This window comes from Artemia sp. Qi Xiang Cuo, chromosome 8 (genome assembly GCF_049724085.1).
Source record: "Artemia sp. Qi Xiang Cuo chromosome 8, ASM4972408v1, whole genome shotgun sequence".
Classification (NCBI taxonomy): Eukaryota; Metazoa; Arthropoda; class Branchiopoda; order Anostraca; family Artemiidae; genus Artemia; species Artemia sp. Qi Xiang Cuo.
Genome location: NC_142801.1, coordinates 16,805,085 through 16,822,247, shown reverse-complemented (window position 1 = coordinate 16,822,247; position 17,163 = coordinate 16,805,085). Strand labels below are relative to the sequence as shown.

Sequence of the window (17,163 nt, the reverse complement as noted above, 5' to 3'; positions counted from 1 at the left end):
CTTTACATCCTCCCAGAAAGTTCTCATTTCCCTTAAATCTTTCCTTACGACATCCTCCCACCCTAATTGAGGACGAGTTGGCTGGAAAGGACAATTTTTGGCAATCTGTCAACCTTCATCTGCAGAACATACCCTAGCCATCTCAACCTTTCTCTCATTATAGCCCTAGAAAGCAAGATTGAACCACACTTTCCGTACAGTCTACTGTTTGAAATAATGTCAGTCAATCAGGTACAAAAAACAATCCATAGGCAATTTCTCTGGAAAACACCTAGCAAATCTTCCTCTGTCTTTGGGAGTGCCCATGCTTCAGAATCATAATTAACCACTGTAATCACTGTAGCTTCCAATATCTTATTTGCAACAAAGAAGAAGTTTGAGAAGGAACTCCCAAACCATCGCAAGCAAATCAAAGAACAGACACCACAAAAAAAACAAAGATAACCCTCTTTTCCTTTGGCCAACACTCCATCCAAGGATTCCAAAAACTTCCCTTTCTACTTCCAAAGCTCTTTTATCTGACTGGTATTCTTTCTATGAGGCCAACTGCTCTCCACCAGACCCCCAGCTTGAACAAAAATATGTGGAAGAGCTTAACCAATTTTAGCATTAATTCCCTGATTCTGATTATACAGCATCTGTAACGTCTGTGGATGATACTATTATGTGTCTTAAGATAAAGTTGTCATGACGCGTGGATGGAGTTCATGCTCTACATATCAAAAATGGTGGCCCTGTACCTTTAGAACATCTCACATAACTACTGCAGATGATTTTTACACAAGACTTGGTTCCATCAATATTCTGTGTGGGAGATCTTTCTCCTATTCCAAAAAAACAAAAAACCTCCTATTAATGCACATCTTTCTGACTAATAACTGCATCAACCAGTTAATGCAGGCTTTATGAACTACGGTTCATAAAATAGCTTGAAGAAAATGTTACATGCCTCCATATCAACTCAGCCTTTGGCATGGCATTGGATGTGCACACCAATTAGTGGTTATTTATAATGCTCTGCTTGATGCTTCTTGTGCATGAAGTTCACTCGCCTTGGCCACTTAAGATGCTCACCAAGCCTCCCCTCTCCCTGATCTACCCTGTATGCTTTTAAGGGCTGCTAAAAGAGGAGTAAATCCAGCTATCATCAGATCCCACAGGGATATGTATGCTAAGCTACAAGGCCAACCTAAAATACCTCTTAAGAAAGATGAAATGGTAAGGCCATTCAATGGAACTATACCAGTTAAGAGAGGAGCCAGGCAAGGTGCCATTGCCTCACTTATGCTGATGACATTTTCAATTTCAGCCAAACTTTCAAAAATTCACCTGTCTGACCAAATTATTTATCTTGAAATTCCCATTGGAAATACAATTTTTCACACTTGTCATTTCCTAACAGAAGGGATCAAATGCCACATATCAGTTTCATATGCTTCCATAGTCTCTGCTAAGCTTCTTTTCAACCGCCGTTACCTTGCAACGCTGTACAACACTGTTGCTCTCCCCATCATTCTCTACATTGCACCCTTTTAGAAGATTCTTACAAATGCTGATAAATTGAAAATCCGCTCCATTTTCTTCTTTTTTGTAAAATACCAACTGAGATATCCAATTTGGACATACAGTTCAAACATCATCAATAGTGTTCATATAGCAGACCCTATTGTAACTGTTGCTAAACTTATGGGGAAATAAAACCAAAAGATGTTTAGAAGAGGCTTGGAACCCAACTTCTTCTACACTAGTTACATTTTCATAGTTATATAGTGCACTTTTGCTTCTTTTTTTTTTTTTAAAGAAAGCAGATCATATAGCAGACCCTATTATAACTTGCTAAACTTATAGGGAAATAAAACCAAAAGATGTCAAAACAGGCTTGGAACCCAACTTCTTCTACACTAGTTACATTGTCATAGTTATATAGTGCACTTTTGCTTTTTTTTTTTATTTAAAGAAAGCAGATCATATAGCAGATCCTGTTATAACTGTTGCTAAACTTATAGAGAAATAAAACCAAAAGATTTCAGGACATGCTTCGAACCAACTTCTTCAACACTAGTTACATTGTCATAGTTAGTCTTCTTAACATTAATTTTCAAACCTATTCTAGTACCCTGAACTTGTAAAACCTCGGAAAGTTATTCTTATTGCCCACACTTTCATCTAGGATGCTTAAATCATTGGCATAATCTATGTTCAGGAAAATTTTTCTTCCCTGTTCAATTCCATGTTCTCCCATTGCCTTTCCTGTGCTGCTTGAGACAAAAAGTTCATCAAAATGACAAATATGAATGGGGATAGAACAGAACCTTGCTTAACTCCTGATTTAATACAAAACCAGTTACTAATCTCATTTACTACCAATAAAATAAGTCCTCATCAAAAGCCAACATTTAGGAAGGGAGCTACCTTTTGGGAAGATATGATATTGGTTGACTCCAGGATGAGAATTTGAGAGAAACTTTCAAGGGAAAATTGAATATTAAACTGGAGTCTAAAATTTGATAATTTTGAAGATGGATGGAATGATTTTTAGGAAAATAACTTGTGATGCAGCAGATAGAATCTAAGGGAGGAAAGTTAGAAACACAGCTGAGAATATTAGTCAAAATGCTTTAAGGGAAGTAGAGAAAGCATAAAAATATGAATTAAGGGGATGTGAAATGGAGGCCACAGATAAAACTGCTCATGATCTTGTAGAGGCAGCTATATGGCATAAAAGTAAAATACTGTACTTGCATGTTAACAAATTGAGAACAGTTAATCCAGACTTGTCCCAGTTAAAGATAGGAATAGGGATACAATTAGTGACAAGGATGGTTAAAGATAAATGGGCAGAACATTTTGATGTGCTAAACTGTGATAAAGTTCTTGGAAATGGTATGGACAAGATGGAAAAAGTTTACCTTAAAAAATTACCTTAAATCACAGCTTGGAGTGAAATAAGGACTTTCGATCCTGTTGAATCACTCCTTGTGATGACTGTTGTAGTTGGTTAAGTTCTGGTGGAAGATTCTGGTGCTTCCCAGTCAAACTTCCACGGTGTATCTTTCCACTCAGCATCCAGATGGCGTTTGAAAGCATCTGTTGATTCAGCAGCAACAGTGTCCTCCTTGAGGTTATTCCAGAGGTTCTCGATCTGATTCGAGAAGAAATTGCATCTTGCTCCAGTTGTAGTATGATGTTTGCGGATTCGTCTAGGGTGTCCTCATGTTTTGTGGGAGGTGTCAATCTCCAGGATCTCATTTTCTCGATTGGTTGAGAGGAGTTTGTGCGCCTGGATCATGTCTCCACGTTTCTGTCTGTATACTAAGGAGGGGAGGTTGAGGTCCTTCAGCCGTTCACTGTATGTCTTGTTTTCCATGCCGGCAATCATCTTAGTGGCCCTTTGTTGGATTTGCTCAAGAACTGCCTTGTCCTTTTTGAATCGAGGAGTGGCCAGTATTGTCCCCACCTCCAGTCTAGGTCATACTAATCCTTTGTAGAGTTTGGTGATTACGTGTTTACTCCTACTGGTGATGCTGTGTTTGATGATGCCTAGGGCTCTACTAGCATTGGCTGAGATTTTCTGTGAGTGGGAGCTGAATTTCAACTGGGAGTCAACGATGACGCCAAGGTCTCTCTCCTCCTGAACAGGCTCAATTGTGTGGTGACTTCCAGAATTTTGGGTCATGAGGTACTGATGTTTGGGGTTTTTGTGTCCGAAGTGTATGACCTTGCATTTTTCTGCATTGAATTCCAGCAGCCATCTTTTGACCCAAGAGTACATGCGGTTGAGATCAGTTTGGAGGGATTGGATGGAGGAAGAGGTGTTGGCAGGACCTATGAGTTTCGAATCATCCACATATAGGGTGGTTTTGTTGCTGGTGATGAGGGGTAGCTCATTTATGTAGATGTTGAACAGGGTGGGGCCCAGTACGCTGCCCTGGGGAACCCCACTAGTGACTTTGATTTCGTCAGAAAGGACATGGCTGTTTGGTCTGGTTATCACTTTCACTTGCTGTGTTCTGTCCCTCAGAAAGTCCTCTGTCCAACTGACCACTTGTGGACTAACAGATAGAGTAAGTAGCCTGTGAATGAGGTATCAGTGACAAACCTTGTCAAATGCTTTGGCTAGGTCAAACAATATTATATCCACAGGTAATCCTCTCTCTAGTAGGTCAGTTACAAGACTATATGACTCAAGAAGGTTGTGTCCACCGATCTCTTTGAGCGAAAACCATGCTGACTACTGCTGATAAGTGAGTTGGCCTCGAGATGGTTAATGATACGCTTGTTTATGATTCTCTCCATGACCTTGCATGCCACACATGTAAGGCTGATAGGTCTGTAGTTTGCTGCAGAAGTTTTGCTACCCTTCTTGTGAATTGGGATGACTAGTCCCTTCTTCCACTCCCCTGGAAGCTTTCCTTGTGCCAGCGACAGATTGAATAGTTTTACCAGTAGGGCTGATATTGCAGGGCTTAATTCCTTCATCAGTCGTGGGCTGAGACCATCAGGTCTCGTCGATTACTTCAGAAGTGACACTTCAGAAGTGAAAGAACATTTATGTTGCAAGGAAGAATTAGAGACAGTACTAAAAGGACTAAAAAAGAATAAGGCCACAACTGCTGATAATTTGGTGAATGAGTTTTTAAAATATGATGGTTGTAAAATTAGATGTAAGTTACTGAAGAATACAAATATTGATTATGAAAAAGGAGAAGTACCTAGTAATTTCCAGAAAACTTGAATCAAGCTTGATTTCAGTAGGAAGCAAATTACTTAGTATGATGATACTTTTTAGACTTAGAGAGGCTGTAGATAAAGTTTTAACAGAAGAAAATTGTGGTTAAAGAAGGGAAGAGGGTGTATTCACCAAATTTAGATTGGCTGCTCTTAGATTAATAATAGAGAAGCTCCTGAGTCATCAAATCCCCTTTGTCTTCAATTTTATAGATAATGAATAAGCATTTAATTCAGCCAATAGAAGAGTCTTAGAAAAATTTCTATTTTTGCATAATATACCAGACAAATACACTAAAGTGATAAGTGTTATGCATGAGAATAATATTGCTGCAGTTAAGGTACAAATTGATGATAGTAGCTGGCTCTGGATTGAATCAAGAGTTAAGCAGGGCTGTATTATGTCCCTATTTATATGGATAATTTTATGGACTTTGTCCTAAGGAACACAGAAAACATTATGTGAGAGCAGAGAATCAGATGGGATAGCAAAGCTCTTATAGACTAAGATTATGCTAATGATTTGGGTGCCCTAAATGAAAATGTTTTTGCAAAATGAATGGTTTTTAGAAGTTTTAAGAGTTCAGGGTGCAACAATAGAATTTAAAATTGATGCTAACAAGACTAAGTTGCTAGTACTCAGAATACGTGAAGATGAAGAGGTGATGCTAGGTAACAAGAAGATCAATCAAGCAGATAATTTCACTTACCTTGGTAGTACTACTAGTAAAGTTGGTTGTCGCAGTGAAGATGTTAAAAATAGAATAGCAAAGGCCAGAAGTGTTTTTCCACAGCTAAAAAAATTTTTAGAAGGATAAGAAGACAAGTCTGCAACCTAAGATTAGAATATTGTACGATAAAGAGATGACAGTGGTCAAGTATTGTTCTGAAATGTGGATATTCTAAAAGATGAAGGAGGATTTGTTAGATGCCTTCAAGAGGAATTGTCTAAGGATTCTGTTGGGGATACATCTGATTAACCATATTTAAAACAGAAAGCTGTATGGAAAGTGTGGTTCTATCCTACTTTCTAGGGCTATAATGACAGAAGATTGGGAGGGAGGAGCAGCATGCATAGTTGAGTTGGCCTCAGGTGGCTTGATGCCATAGTGAGTTGTTAGTAGTAGTGGTACATATTCAACAAAACTACTGTTTATCAGAAATTTGTATTAAATATTCAAATTTTGCCCATCACTTTAATCATAATCCAACATCTAAATTTCAAAAAACTGAAAAAGTTGAACACTGCCAATGATTTTACAATTAGTGATAGATACAACAGCAAGAAATCAAGGATGGGGTTTATGGGGCTGGTTTCCCACATCATATCTAGGTTGTAAGTAAGCATGGTTTGAAAAACAATCGGGAATTAAATATAAAAACAAGCTTTTTCAACTGAAAGTAAGGAGGAACACTGACAACTAAAACATACTGAAATTATTCTGTATATGAGGGGGGCTGCCCCCTCCTCAATCCCTTGCTCTTTATGTTAAAGCTTGACTTTTTATCCCAATTCTTAAAGAATGACTGCTAAAATACAAGGGCTCTTGAACTGAAATATGAAAATTTTTCAAAGCAGTGAAACTTTAACACAACAAGCAAGGGCAATCCCCCTTGTATACAGAAAAAGTTTCAGTTTTTTTTTAATTCGATTGAGGAGCAAGTGAATAGTAGCCTATAGGCTTTAAGCTTACCTCCTATTTACATCAGAAATAAAATTTACCCCCACCCCCCTATTGTGTAAATATATACCCTGAATTGGTATAAATAGGGGTGGGGGTAAAATTCATTTCTGACAAAAATGATCATTATATTTGGAAAGAGCATAAAAAAAGGCATCAAGTAGTATGTTTACTTTATTTGTAAGTCAATAATATGAATTTGTAGAAATTTACCTTTTGTTGTACTTCATTTAAGCAGAAAATCTATTTTGCAAGGTTTCACTTTTATAACACACAAATTTTTAAAGGTCATCAAAGGTCAGGACCCTCTAGAAGGAGGAGTAGAGGTAGGTACTTCAAAATACCTTCCCAGCACATACCATAGCCTTTAGACCCATCCCTGAAAGTTTAATTTTCCTAACCTAACCCTTTTCCAAGATAGCCAAAAGTAACTAAAGTACCCTTATTTTATATTATTTGGAATAATTGTAAATATGTTTATATGTCTTGACTGCAGCTTTACTATATATTATCATCAACACCCAAGTGTGCAAATATATAGCCTAAATTATACATTTCGTCTGTATTTGTCATATGTCACTCTTGTTTCAACCTATGGACCTATAACTTAAAACAACTGTGCCAAAATAAAAAACCAGAAATCACATGGGAAATATATTATTTGGGCTATATACTTGCACATTAGAGGAGGAGGAGTGGTAACTATAGCCTAATGAAACTGTAGTCAAAATGTTTAAACTAGGCCTATAATTATTATGCAAATTATGCAGTAAGAATTGTTTTCTTAACATGTCTCCTTCTCAACAGCCCTATTTATAGACTTATACTACCCAATTTTTATGTTTCTTTACATTGCTTTCAAATAATATTTAATATTGAACAGATCCTAAATTATTTTGCAGTCAGATATGGCAAATGCTTTTGATGGATAAAGAAACCTGTAACAAAGAAATACAAAACGCATAGTTTGCTCTAAAATACAATTAAGGTAAAGCAAAAGAAAAATATATTATTTAAGGCTGTACATTAGACCCTTAAGGATAGGTTAAAAGACCTCTTTTTGGGAAAGACCACTTTTCTTTGGCATTCCAGAAAAATAGCAATGGGTTTTTGGACCACCCCTTTTTACTACAACATGAAACAATGTGAGGGCAGTAACAAGAACCCTGCCTTCTTGGTCAAATTTTCACCAATGATTTGTCAGTATAAACTGAAAATATGGTTTCTGTTTTGAAAAGCAATTGAAAAGAAAATTTATATTTAAATATTTGTGATTTATAGAATAAATATCAAGCAATAATACATATTGCTCTTATATATAGATGATGATTTTGTAAAATCACAACTTTTCAATAAGGTATTTGGTTCAGTTTTTACTCAAACACACACTCAGTTTATTCCTCCAGATTTAACAAAAGAATTTCATGATTCTGAGTTTACAGTCCAGCAGGTTTATCTGACACTCTGAAATCTAGATCCAGGAAAGGTACCAGATATTGATGGATTTTCCAATGTGATGTTATGTGAACTTACATCAGTGCTTGCTGGACCACTCACATATCTCTTTAATATTTGTCTCTCATCTGGTAAATGTCATTCAGCTTGGAAAAGAACTATTATTAGGCCATTGTACAAGAATGGTTCAAAATCCCATTTCAATAATTACAGACCAATTTCAAATACATCAATCTTTTCCCGTATAATGGAGCAAATTGTGGTGAGTAGAATCCAAGCACATTTTGAGGAAAATAATTTATGGCACTTTGCTCAGCATGGTTTCTATAAACAACAATCTTGTAACACGCAACTTCTTGAGGTGATTTATGATTTTCAATTGATGGTAGATAATGGTATTTTGTTTGATTGTATTTATATTGACTTTTCCGAAGCATTTGAGAAAATTTCCATTCCACTTCTGATAAACAAATGTCAACTATATGGTATAGGCCCGCAAACTAAAGCATGGATAACAGATTATCTTACAAATAGAACCCAAGAGGTTGCAGTAGGTGATGCTTTGTCATCACCTATGTCTGTCATAAGTGGAGTTCCACAAGGCAGTTGTCTTGGGCCAGTACTCTTCTGCCTTTTTGTCAATGATTTGCCAGGCGTTGTTAGGAATTTGACCATAAAAATGTTTGCAGATGATGTAAAAATCTACAGGCCAGTCATGAGTGAACATGAGATTTCTTTACTTCAAGAGGATTTGGTTGCTCTTGGCCAGTGGTGCACTGCAAACTCTATGTTCATTAATGAAACAATGTGCGACGCTGTGCATTATTTGTGTAGACTCCCTCAATATTACCATTACTTTGTTGTTGGTAAATTAATTTCAAGTTCGGAGTATGTTTGAGACCTTGGGATTTGTTTTGATTCAAGTCTCAAATTTAACAAACGTGTATCAGACATCACCCATAAGGCTAATTACCAATTATTACGTCTAAGGCATACTTTTTCTAAGTTTAATCTTCATTCACTGATTTCACTTTATGCATCCACTATGTGTCCAATACTTGAGTATTGCTCATCAGTATGGCATCTCCTTAATAAGAGAGATAGAGAGAGGGTTGAGAGAGTGCAATGTAGGGCCATCAAACTCATACCTTACCTGAGTCATCTACCTTACCACCAGAGAATGTAGAGACTACAGTTGCCTTCTCTCCAGTTCAGACGTGATAGAGCCGACATAATAAATACATTTTGCATTGTTAGGAACATTGATAATACCACACCAACTCACTTTTTCCCTTTTACATAATACAGTAGTACCCGTCAACATCAACACAAGATTTACCCACCATGTTCACAGTAAAGAATGGGTCAAGACTCTTTGTCTAGCTGAGTGTGGAAGACTTAGAATTCACTACCATCAGAAATAGTTCCAAGTACCATGGTCCAGTCTTTCAAAAGTAGTTTAGCCTCTACAGATTTCTATACTAGGTCCTATCACAATCCATTTTGAGATTATTTTTACTTTTGTATTAGCTGATTTGTGACAGTGTGACAGTTATTTTGTAGGCTTACTTTTTGGTAGGTTTCAATTATTAACAGATATGTTTTTTTAGTTAAGTTGGTATGATATTGTATGTTTCAGTAATATTGTTTCCAATGTTTTCAGTTACTGAATGAATGAATGAATGCATTTATTACCCATCAATTATAAAACAGATGGAGCACAACAAAAGACAAGAAAAAACGCAAAAACACTAATTCTTCTGAAACAAACAAAAAAAATAACCAAACACAACAACCAACAGCTTATGCCAACTACTGCTGGAGAATCATAGCCCAGGGATGGGACTTAAGTGTCAAATTATATCGAGTAATCTGCGCTAGGATAGCTTCTTCAGGATTCATGATGCCGTACCGATGCGAAACATATCGATTGCTTGTCCATGGTGGTAAACGCAACAAAAACTTTGCATACTTGTAGCACACTGAACGCAATTTCAGTCTATCTGTAGCCGTAAATATACGCCAGAATGGGCTGAGGTACAAATAATGGGGCACAACCATAGCATTGTACACCCGGGCCAGCAGACGACGGTCAAACTTCCGCTTATTTGCCACAATACGGCTATACGTAAATGAAACCCGCTTCTGAAAATGAGAAAGCAGTAACCGCCGCGTCTCTAGTATAGACCGTCCAATAGGAAGGCCCAGATATACAATGCCACCGGCGAGCCCAACAGTAGAAACACCAAGTGTGATGCTTCGACCAGCATCAGATTTCGAATTAAACAGCAGTACTTCAGACTTGTCGGCATTAAACTGAAGTCCAATCTGAGCATACTCTTGTTGTAGTCGAGTAAAATTATCTTCTAGTCCTTGCAGAAAGCGGCTCAGGTTCAGTACATCGTCCGCATAACCAATCAAAGATAAATCAACACCGCGCAGAATGTATGTCATAAGTGACTTCGATTGCGGTTTTACGATACTGTTATTAAATGCTGTCGGTGACGAAATGGCACCTTGTCTTACCCCCTTCTTTACCGGGAGAAGGGGATTACCATGCGGAGAAACAGCAACATCATTCAACAGGCTAGTGCACTCACTCGCTGGTAAAGGAAGTTTAAGTTCCGCTTTTAGATTTTCATACATGTCAGCCAGTGGGGCTAGAGAGCAGGGATCAACACCGGCCAAACCCATATCCAGTATAATCTCCTCGTGGAGAAGCGAATCAAACGCGCGCCTTACATCATGAGTGGCTAAAGCGATGCTTTCACCGCGGTCTTCTGCGTCAACTAAAGCGGATACTAAAGCAGAAAGAGCATAGCCGCACCCGAGGCGAGACTGAAAACCGAACTGATGGGCCTGAACTGTACATTTAGTACGAAGCTCCTCAATAATCAGATTTTCAAATATTTTACAAAAAACAGTTGAAACCGTTATTGGGCGAAAAGACGAACAATCGGAAGGAGGTTTATTTTTCTTTGGGATAGGAGTCAGACATCCAATTGAAAAAGACTCGGGCACAATTCCCAAATTAAATATCATTTGGAAAAGGAGGACCAAATGCTCAATAAACATACCCCCACACAACGATAAATGTTGTGCAGAACTCCCATAATATCCTCTAGATTTTTTTTTCTTCAGTTTCCCAATTGCAGAAATAATCAGACTCTTTGTAATAATCGGTCCCAGACTAGATGCATGCTCAAAGAAATCTTAGAGTCTCGCTTTATAACTATTTTGAAGATGGGGATCCGGAGCAGAAAATTCTTTTTTATAATGCTCAATCCATGAAGAAAGTGGTATAAGAGACGGGGTTTGACTTGGCGCTTCTTTCACAAGACTAGACCACAGCTTATTAGGCCGCGACCGAACTTCTTCCGAACAAGACGAAATAATCGAATTCCGATGCAAAGAGAGCTGCTTTGCAAACTGACGTTTCGTATAGATGTACAGTTTTCTCAGCCACCCATCCCGCGGCTTATCTGCTTCAATCCAGACCGAGAGCCAAAATTTAGCAGAAAAGCAAGCATTGCGCAAGTTACTATTAGTTGACCAACCGGGCTCTTCGGTTCCAGATTTTACTCGCCTAATGGGTACCGCCGATTTTTCTGCAAGGGATAGGGCATGAGTAAGTTCACTACAATATAGATTCAGCCGAATTCGAGAATCCCGCATATTCTGTTTTGAACTCCGCATTAATAAATCAAACGGTACGTGAATTTTCGCCAGAATATCATTACACGCATTCTGGAAGAGATCAGATGACGCCCTATCCCAATCACTAATATAAAACACAGATCGCTTTTTAGCAAACGGGATAAAAGAAGGACCGACATCATCAAACCGAGCACTAAAAAACAGAGGAAAATGATCTGACGTAAAACTAGAATCACTAACACCAACTTCCACAATAGTTACAGATCGCGTGTGACAAACATGGTCTAAATTAGATGTGCTACCCGAATTATGGACGTAAGTAAAACTCTTATTCTTCGGCGTAACCAAGTAATCATCATCAAACAGACCGAAAATAATACTTGGACGAACAGAATCACCAGAAGAATTAAGTGAGTCAGTTAGGTCACAATTAAAGTCACCAGTCACGATGCAGCATAAGCCCTGCTCTTTTATTTTTCACAAGCACTTAGATAAACGAGCGACACTAATGGCAAAAAGTCTCTCAGAACGGTCATCGCGATAGTTCGTGGGTAAGTATACATTCAGCACAACCACATTCTGGATTCTAACCGCTAAAAAGTCACTTGCTGAATCAAAGACAGAAGAAGTAAAACATGACTTCACGTAAGTCGCTAGACCACCACAAGGCCGGCCATGAGACTGAGAGCGGCGCGCAGCAACCGAGAACACTTTGTGATTAGTTGATAGTTCCAAAAGGCTCAGGCTCAAAGTGTTTGCAAAATGTTCTTGAATACACACTATGTCACACTTCGATAAAAAGTCCTTCAAAAACACAGACCGACTTAACAGATTTCCATTTATATTCCACGAGGCAATCGCATAAGAGGCTAAGGGTCCTCGATTCATTTCTTCGCTGGGGTAGGTCTATTTGAAGGGCACCGAACACTGTAACATGTATGACCTCTTTTTTTGCATGTGATACAGAACATATCGTTGTTGCACTTATTGTCCTTACTAGATACGTGGTCAATGCCACCACAGCGGCCACAGATGGGAGATGCGGCGCAATCTGCCGCCACATGACCGAGTCCATGACAGGAGTAGCAACGTTTCGGTAGGAAATTAAATTCCTCGGCAGGCAGCTTCTCGTAGCCAACGCGGACGGAGTCCGCGAGAAAACGGTCTAGATTCTTTCTGGATTCAAAGTACACCTTGAATACTTTCGAATGTTCGTATTTTCCTATTTCCACTGCTTTTACGGCATTTGGGACAATAGTTTCGACATCCGTGTGGGACATACTATTTGGGACTCGTTTTAGAACTCCGATGAACAAGCGCTCCTTCAGTGACGCTGTAACCGTGGGTGTCCTGGACCTCATATTTTCCATAATCTTCTCTGCAGTCGCCTTCGACTTGACGTAGAGCTTCCAGTCCTGTTTAGTCTTGCGAAGTTCGCTAATGTCGTCAGAATTTGGACATAAACTATCCACGAAACCCTTACGAGCAATTGGGTTGTCTAGCGTCTCTGGTAGGTCTTTCAGTACAACGGCATAGGATGGCTTAGTACTGACATGAGCATGACCATTATTGATAGAGACACTGTTGATAGAAACTTCAGTAGTTGCAGACATACTCGGAACAGCGTAGCTTTGGGCTGAGACGAAGTTCCGGAACTCTAGGCACAAGTCATTTACTTTGCGCGAAAGAGTCGCTGTAACTTCGCCAGGAATAGAGGGTACTTCATCCGGCTCATATATGACGAACTTCGGTAGCTGGACATTATTCTTATCACAGTAATCCAACACTTTCAGAATGTCCGCAAACGTATCCGCTTTCTTCTGCCTATCCGTTTGGCGGGTAGACATCTGTCCCTCGGACCAAATAAACTTCTTTGCTTCATTAATTTTCTCTTCAGGAAAAAATCCGCAACCAGTTTGGATAATGTCAGCAGACGTATTTCCTGTACTCCTTGCCCGTACAGCAAAATTTAAAACCGCATTCAGGACTAGTCGATCGGGCGGCATCTTCGTACGAAATGAAATACAGCTCGGCAACGAAGGAACCTAGGAACAAGGGAAGTGTAAGGCCCCCTCAACTGTTCCCCGCAATTTACGGGTAACTTAATACCGGCCGGTACAATACGTCGCTTGCGGGAGGTTCCTTCCCCTCTTCTGCTAGTTCCCAGTACACTTCTTACCGATAAAGAATCAAAAATGGCACAATATAAAATTGAAACTGTAGATGGCGTGCCAATCTACCCGAGAAAAAAGATGGCGCTGGTGAGAATACCCAGTGAAGAGGGCTTATTCTAACAATTGGAGAAGGTCATGCAAATACTAATTGACAAAAAAAACTAATTTTAGAGTGTAAACAACAACAAGAAAAGACCTCAAAATAATTCAGAAACTTTTTCCAAGTTACCAGCCAAGATGCAAACTCAGACACAACAGCCTTGAATATACTATAGATGGCGTATATATGTTTTTGTTATATCATTGACATTGTTATAGACTTTTTTATAATTGTTTTGTGCGACAAGCTTGTTAAAGCTTACCGTATCTTGGTATTAATAAATAAATAAAAATAAAAGTTACATTTCTAGAATCAGAAGAAAATCAGCTTTCTATTAGTAGCCTATATGAATAAAACTGAAACACTAAAAGGATATATACATCAAAATAGGATAATTGGTATTTCCAAAAAGAGGTCCCTGCAGGTAAATCAATAAACTAAGAATTTCAAGCCTCTGATCTTAAATAATCTGAATAATAACCATAGGCTATTGAAGAATAGCTTAGACTTTTAGCTATTCATTAATATACCCAATCCTTCTCAATTCCTCTTTGGTAACAAGATGTGAGGGTTTTAGTTTTACATAATTTTGCTCAATTGGATACTGTTTTTTTACCCTATATGAGGTACATTCTAAGAAATCCAGCCATGACATTTGGAAAGAGCATAAAATAAATAATCTAGTGATACTGCTTTTGTTTATTAGCATGTTCCCTTAAGATACAGTCAATCACTAGATATTTGATGAACTTTATAATTGTCCTGGCATTTTCACCAGAATATAGGCTACCCAACACATGAATTTGTGGAAAATATCCAGTAAATTTAGAAATAGGCTAAGGGACACAAAAGTGTGATGATTTTGGATTAACATGCTATCTAAGACCTAAATAAAAAGTTACCAGAAACTATTGTCAACTGAGTTCACAACTGACAGCAAAGTCCTCGGGAAAATATTAACAATAGACAGGAATGACAAGTTTTATTTGAATTTGGCTGGGGTCGAGACAGAGCTGCCCAATACTATATCTTTAGACTAAACCAAAGAGTATGGGAAACTATATAGTTTCCCATACTCTTTGGACTAAACTACAAATGTATTGATTCATCACTACAAAATATGATCATTGAAGATTGAAGCCTTTTTAAATGAACCAAACTAGAAATCATAAGGATCGCCTCTAAAGAGCCAATTAATTTTTATAGCATCCATATTCAAGTATTTTTGGCTGAATTATATCTTTTACATACACAGTAGTCCGGGAGCCACTAAAGCGTATCTAGTTTATTGCTGAGTTGAGGTGGTCAGAAAGACACAGTCAGTTTGACAATAGTTTCCGACTATATCGACCACGCTCAATCTGAATATGGGTGGGGGCAAAGTTGGAGATCACGGCTTGACCTTACAAAAGCAAAAAAACACCCTTTTTAGGCCTATAAAACGTGTACTGACTGTTTATTTTTTTCTAAGGTTCTACCACTATGATTTAGTGGTGCGACATCTCAATTTGGTCCTAATATGGTCTTCTCATAGAATACATTACATTTTTTCCGATATCTCTTATAGCCCAGGAGCTATAGGCTAATATTTATTAATTTTCCCCAAAAATCTCAAAATTCAAAGGTTCATTTTCAACTAAACCACGAATCTCGGACCTTTCTATAATTTTCGTGTTTTTCATTCTTTTCCAGAATTTACCTTTCGTATTTAGCTTCACATTGCCATAAAGTTCAAAGCTTAAATTGTTCGGTGAAGCTGTGTAGAATCTTTTGACAAAGTATAGGCCAAAAAATATATGCAAAAATTAATTTTTCCAAAATGATGATGTGACACATCTTTTATGCTAGAATTTAACGCCCAATCCGAATGTGAACTTTACTTTTCAACCAAATATCAACTCTCTTTTTTATTTCTTAATTCAAAATGTATTTACAATGCGGACTGATTTTCAGTTTATCTGCTGATAAGACTTTGCAGCCCAATCTTAACTTTGTTTGTTATAAGCTAAATACTTAATTGTAGGCCAACATTTTTTTTTGGATTAATGGTATTGCAGGACATGTTTTTATGAAAAATTTTGACGCCGAGTCCAACGGTAGTGTTAACTTGGTCATCGTGTTTCAACTCTAGTTGCTATATGCTATTTAATTTACTTTTACTTTACTTTAACTCCCATCCGGCCGGATTGGCCGACTCGGGGCTTCTCCTCTGACTGAACTATGGCAAAGCTTCTTATACGATTCCCTGTTCGCTGCAGTCTGAAGGAGTACCGACAGGGGATGGCTGGGAAAGTTTTCCCTCCAGCGCTTGGGAGGTCGTCCCTTTGGACGGGAGGCATCAATCCTTCCTTCAAACGCAATTTTCGGAAGTTGGGCTTATTTAATTTACTATAGACTCCAATTTTCTTACAAATATAGTTGTAAATCCAGATTATAATCAACCTACGAGGTTTTGCTAGGTAATAAATGGACACGGAAGAACCATGCTCGACAGAAGCTGAAAGCTTAAACCTGTAATATGATTAAAGAGTGTTTAATATTTAAAGTACTGTAAGTAAAGCTACTGGTAAAGCCTGTCAATATACAATTCCTGCACATCCCAACGGTTTTCCTCAAACATACAAAAAATCCCGCTAATCCTCCTCCGAATCGTCACTGTCGGCAGCACATCGCCAACCACATGCGCAAAGAATGTCGCATGGCTTTATCCCCAAACAAGGGCACTTTTTACCACCTACAGTTTTACAGTAACAAAAGATTGAAGTCTTGTTGACAGATGGAGGCCAGAGGGTCAGCGCTGAAGTTACTGGACTGACTCCTAAATTGTCGCGATGGGTCAAGCCAAACTCAAATGGGTTGAAGATATAGGGCTTAGGAATCATAGACTGAAGAATAATGCTCCACTGAAGTATAGCTCTCTTGACGTGATATACGAAAGAACCATCTGTTACGGGTAAGCTGTTCAAGTTCTTTTTTCTGGGAAATAAATGAGTTCTGAGGTCATTGAGAAAATCAAATTCGGACTGTTTTTTGCTATATACCGATACAGTCAATTTCGTACAGATACGCAATATTTCGGGCTCGTACATACTGATGTTTTTGATATCACTCCTCACTTTCTGTGCAAGATCAGCAATTTCTTGAATGAGCTGTGATTTAACAGCAGATGTAGCAAATGTTTTTTTGCCCTTCGAGAAGAAAAATCTGACCGTATCACATCTACTAATGCAATGTAGCAGCCCTATTGACTTTACAACAGCTCACGATGTTTTATTCACAATTTTATGTATCGGAAAGACTTTGTCACGGAACTGAACGTAGAGCTCGGGTTCATAGCCTGGGTCACACCTGCAGAGAAATATTTCGC

General features: G+C 38.3%; 1 protein-coding gene across 3 annotated transcripts in view; it reads right to left on the bottom strand.

The window, feature by feature from the left end:
• The window catches only part of rngo (DNA damage inducible 1 homolog rngo), a 63,573-nt gene extending 48,743 nt beyond the window's left edge, over window positions 1–14,830 (bottom strand). The window contains exons 1-2 of one of the 3 annotated variants that reach the window (XM_089092866.1): window positions 14,699–14,830; window positions 5,439–5,522 (exon numbers count right to left, since the gene is read on the bottom strand). The gene's annotated coding sequence lies outside the window, so the exon portion shown is untranslated. Of the gene's footprint in view, window positions 1–5,438; window positions 5,564–14,698 lie in introns of all 3 variants that reach the window. The other 2 variants (XM_089092867.1, XM_089092868.1) reach the window with 2 other exon arrangements.
• Between the last annotated feature and the right edge of the window lie 2,333 nt (window positions 14,831–17,163).